Source organism: Vigna unguiculata, chromosome 9 (assembly GCF_004118075.2).
Source record: "Vigna unguiculata cultivar IT97K-499-35 chromosome 9, ASM411807v1, whole genome shotgun sequence".
Taxonomy (NCBI): domain Eukaryota; kingdom Viridiplantae; phylum Streptophyta; class Magnoliopsida; order Fabales; family Fabaceae; genus Vigna; species Vigna unguiculata.
Window position 1 is genome coordinate 14807675 of NC_040287.1, and position 6000 is coordinate 14813674.

Sequence of the window (6000 nt, forward strand, 5' to 3'; positions counted from 1 at the left end):
ACAAAAACAAGAAAAGCATACTACGCTACACAAGGTACATACTCAAGTTAGTCTTAGGGATTCCAATGCTTCCACGAACCTGCCCGTTGTGGTCCAACTCTACGAACCTCCCCGCTCGTACTCCAACTCTACGGACCTCCCCACTCGTAGTCCAACACACGTGATCCACCAGCTAGGGGTGGCAAATGGGCCAGCCTGGCCCGTTTTGGCCCAGCCCGTATGTGGCCCGTCAAAAGAACGGGTCGGGCTGGGCTGGCCCGTCAAACAAAAACAAGCCAATTGTTACAACCCGTCCCGTATAGGACGGGCTAACGGGCCGGGCCGGGTTGGCCCGTCTAGTTTTTTTTTTAATTTGTTTTATTTTTTAAATTTGTTTATATATACATATAAATTATTATTAAAGTCATATTTAATCAAATAAAATATTATTTTAACTTTTAATTGATTAGTTAATGTTTTTAATTAGATAAGTTAAAATAATTATTAAATTTACATATTAAATTATTCAATTATAACTAATAATTCAAACTTATTGTAGGTGTTAATGATTTAAATTACAATACTATTATATATTTATACATTTAAAATATATAATCTAAAAAGTTAATCTTTTTAATTATTTTTATGTTATTTTATTTTTTTAAAATGGGCCAACGGGTCAGGACGGGCTGACCCGTATTTTGGCCTGTCAAGTTAACGGGCTGGACAGGACGGGCCAGAACGGGTTGACGGGTTGAAATCTTCAACCCAGCCCGTTCCTTTTAGCACAGGCTGACGGGCTGGCCCGTTGGGTCCAGCCCATTTTGCCACCCCTACCACCAGCTGCGAACCTCCCTGCTCACAACATCTCTCAAGTGTGAGCATGGAACATATGAACCTCCCCGCTCGTATCCCTACACGAGAGTATCAGGATATGAACCTCCCCGCTCCTATCATCACGTGTTCATCACTAGTCATGAACTTACCCGCTCATGATAAGATCAAGCATATCCCATACCAGGACCAACACAACAAGCCATGCAAAATATATCACAAACGTACCATGCCACTGCACCATTGCGTAGCGTAGCTAGGAGAAATGGCAGTGCAGACCACCTGATGGTTCCACATCACCGTCGGGCGCCATAACTCACACGATTTCCTTGTTTCTTACTACCGCCTGACAGTCCACCGTACACCGCTAGGCGCTACACCAGTAATGTGACACTACTGATTTTAGGTACTCTAATTCATTTCCTAGCATTCAACCATTCAATTCTCAACATCCAGAAATCAACATCCACATTCATATATTCCAAATTACAACATCACAACACATATGCATCTTTCAAGTATAAGTACACATTCCTCTTTTTTATAATTCATATATACTCACATCTTAAATCAATGCCAACATTCAATTTGAACCCAAAAGTAAACCATGCTCATATGAAATTATAAAATAATAAGACAATAGGCACATGACTCATTTATTCATATATATACTCCACCATTTAAATACATGTTAGCATTCAATTTCAACTTATGAATATGCATGCTTAAATCAAATATAAAGTAGCAATCCTCTAACAACTTAAGCACATGATTCTATGCACCAATGCAAATTAATATAGCACTTCACACCTCCTATGCAACAATTTAATTTATATTGATACACATGTATTCACCAATAAACCAATTCTCAACATGTGACTAACCCAAAGAAACATTCAAATTCATAGAGACTTACAACATAACCCACTCATGCTTCCAACTCATGCCACATTAGTAGTTACTTGAAATTATCAAGAGTTTATTCATGCATTTTAAAGACTTCCTAACCAACAATCATGAGTAACTTATATCTCTAGCTACGGACATCCAAATCAAATCTCCACCGTTCAAAGTGAAGAACAACATGTTATGGACCACCTGTCAAAATTTCACCTAAATCAGACGGTTAACGAATGGGGAAATGCAGTTTTACAAAAACTGCACAAACTAGAAAAACTTGTGGCGCCTAGCGTCCAGAAATCAAAAGCTCGGCGCCTGGCGGTATAAAACTAGTGCCTGACAGTTCCTACTGCGTGAAAATTATGATAACTAGTGTTTTTGAAAAGTGTTCGCACCGCCTGGCGGAGTCACCCTTGCTGCCAGGCGGTTCATCACAAAAACCCAGAAAGCGACACATAATTCATGCATCGCCTGGCGAACCTTCAATGCCGCCAGGCGCTTTCTGGAAAAATTCCAGAAACGTGAAATCAACGAAGGTTTTGATCATACCAAGGCACCACATGCATGCATTATACTACACAAACATCATAAAACAATTATACACATAAATGTTGGTATCGCGTAACGGAATGTTTGAGCGTGCAGACAAAACCAATAGGGGGGTAAATTGGTTTTAAGTAATAAAATTAATACTTTAAAATTTTTTCCAAAATTTATCAATTAAATCAATAATTAATTTCTTTAAACTCAATAATAGATGAAATAAAGAAATAGAGAAGAAGATTGAACACAAGTATTTATACTGGTTTGGATCAAAAGACCCTACGTCCAGTTGTTAATCTCTCAAACCTTTGCACAATCTCCTTTGATCACATTTTCATGCTCTGAAAAACCTCCCTAGCAGTCCCCATGAATTGGCACTCACAAACCACACTCTCCCTCTCTCTAACTAATTCCTAACCTAAGAATTAAGTCCATTGATTGCCAAAAAACGAAAATGATCATTAAAGGCATTAACTTGTGATTTCATGTTAGGTAACTACTCAGCCCTCACCTCTTTGGCTTCCCTTACAGCTGCTAGGGTTTCTAGAGTTTCTCCAATGTAGCAAAAAAATGATAAACGATAAAAGAAACATAATGCGCTAGCCAAGGTTTGAACACACAATCACAAAGTTTCGAAGCAAGTGCGCAACCAATTCAACCAATTCATGTTTAGAAATAATTCCTATAAATCTAGGATTTTATTATCACTCATCATGTCCAAGCGTTTATTATTAAAATAATAAGCAATTAAAATAACACACAAATGGCATACACCGGACTCAAACCTAAGTCCTTTCCACATGTTTAAGTACTCCCAACCACTTGAGCTAGTACTATTACACACCATAAAAGCTAACATTAATTTTCATAAGAGTTTATTAATTAATTGTTTATTTAATTAATTAAATTTCTTGGGTCTTACACCTTAACAACAGAAATATTAAATCACTCAAATGTAGGTTCAAACACTATATGGCAACAAACTAGCAACATAGCTACAACCAGCACCAGACAGTAGCAGACTAAAATAACCTAGAATCACATTAGATTTAAATTTGTATGAATATGAAATGTGAATACAAATGCAGATTGGGTATTCAACTCACAACAGTCAAGTCCCAACATAACACATTCAGATGCAAGGAAAAATTCAAAAACAGATTTCTAATGAATTGGCAGGCATAAGCATAGGCATAACCATTAATGAAACAATGAGTTTTAGTGAAAGTAAGGTTGGTCAAAACTTTATTTGACCCACCAGGGACTACTATGCAAAAAGAAAAAGATTTAGAGTACGCACTCTGAAAATTAGTTTGGATGGAGAGTTGACCCAAAGGTTGACTTTTGAAGTCAATGCTCCAAATCAAGGTTTGATTGTTGGAGACCCTAAATATCACTTGATTGCACATGATGAAAGGTTAAGGGACATTTGGAGAGGTATTGAAAGACTTGTTTCACTTAACCAAGGTTGTCCTTATCACTTAAATTTGTTTTCATCTTTGATTTTTCTTTTCTATGAATTTGTATGATTCTTTGCAATTTAGTATGTTGGTTTAGTGTATAGGATATCCTTGAATAATCTATGACTCAATTTCATGCATTTTGCCCATTAACTAATTTTTAGGTTCATATGTTTCTATATAATTATGTATTTTCAACTTCCTTAATATTTTGTACAAACACTTGTGTTTACACTCAATTTGCATCATACTTTACATCTTCAAATGGTTAAACCATGAATGGAAGCATCATATTCATTCAGAACACAAAATTTGCACCAAATTTCTTATGCTGTAAAATGTGCACAAAATTTGCACCAATTTTGTTGCATGTGCTGCCAAGTTTTGTTCAACACATGATTTTGGGAAATTGGAGCTATAACACATTTTTCTTAAGTAGACATTTTAGGTAGAATTGAGGTATGAAACCTCTTCCATTAATGTCTCTTCAGAGTTCTATAGGTTCATGGTGGATATTATAGCATTTCGTCATGATTTGCATATTAATTTGAGTACTAGTTTACAGTAGCATTAATTTTCCTGCATTTGCTCTTTCCTTTTTACACTTATTTAGAAACTTTGTTCATATTTTCTTTCATTAGTTTACTACAACTCTATGTTTAGTTTATTATGAAATGCATTCTAGGTTTGATTAGGTGAAATTTTGCACTTCTTTTTAATTGAAGTGGTTATCCTAGTTTTCAACATTCTTTTATCAATTAGACTTTGCTTAGATAATGAGTTTGTTTTTTATATAGGTGAATTAAACAAGATGCGGCATGTTCTAGCAGTAGGGAGAAGAAACTTTCATAGCACAAGAAAGAGTTCAAAGGTGGCGCATGACAACATGTTTGAAGCAGAAAACTGGTATTATGCAGTTTTCCTGCTCCTTTTGACATCTAAACACCACTCTTATGCCAAATTATGCACAGTTTAGAAAACACATTATATTTGTTTATGTGAATGGGAGCTAATATATGATACATATATTAGCTACAATCCATGATTCATGCAAGAACTCATTAGCTAGACTACAAGCTAAAGATGTAGTAGGAATAACTCAAGCAAACAGAGCAGAGGAAAGAGTAAAATGTTTGAAAACAGTTTGGGGAGAGTGGTGGGTACCTTGTATGGCCAAGCAACAACACTGAATTTGCTGGATCCTTCCAAATTAGAGGTGATGAAAGGGGATAATCCTGAATCAAGAAGGAAAATATGTAGCTTTGTAAGATAAGTTGGATACTTTAGAAAATTTGTTTAAGGCTCCTCTAAAATTTTAATGCCATTAACTACATTAATTCAGTAGAATCAACATTCAATTGGACACACCAATGTCAATAAAGTTTTAAATAGATGAAAAAATATGCAATGACTTCACATGTATTAACAATCAAAATCTAAAAGGGAGAATTGAAGTCCTTTTTTATACTTCCAACTAGATCAATCTTCAGTGTAGTGGTGGTTTAGCGTAGTGGTGCAGAATAAAGTTTACAAATGTAGAATGCCACTAAAATAGGAGTTGGCCATGACCAATCTGTTCTAAGCTAATACAATGCAAGAATTTAAGGCCTAAAGTCTGAACTGGACATTGCAAGATGCAAATGAATGACTATATGCTTGACCAAGTATACATCACTTCTTTTGGACATCAAACAAAACCATTTTAACCTTGAAAAGGGGAAGCATGCGCAAAAACCCCACAATTATAATTCCATATGCCATATATCAAACAATTGGAAGACAATAACAAGCCATGCAAGAGAAAGCAATAATTGAAACATAAGCAAGGGAAAACTCTGATATTGCTCAAGTATTGCATAACTTAAAGAGTGAAATAGAAGGTATCACATTCCAACAAATGCATCAATCAATTTAATCCAAGAGAAAACGTAAGCAATCAATGAACTGGATCTCGATAGAGAGAGGGAAATACTCACACCTAGCAATGCCCATGGTATTTGGAAAATGCCCCACACCAAAACAGCTTCAATGCGAGAATCCAACGACAGCCCCTACCAATCACAGATTATAGTGAGAAACATAGTGGAGAGATAAACAATAACAGAACTAGAGTGACCATGGCCAGTGAGACTTACCACAACCACGGTCAGATGGTCGAAGAACGCACCGGCTGGGAAGACTTACACAGACCACTGTGTTCCCTCAACCCAACCCACAAACACGACAATGGTCGACGGCATAGTGAATGGCAGCAGCAACGTCACGGCACCGGCAAGGTGAAATT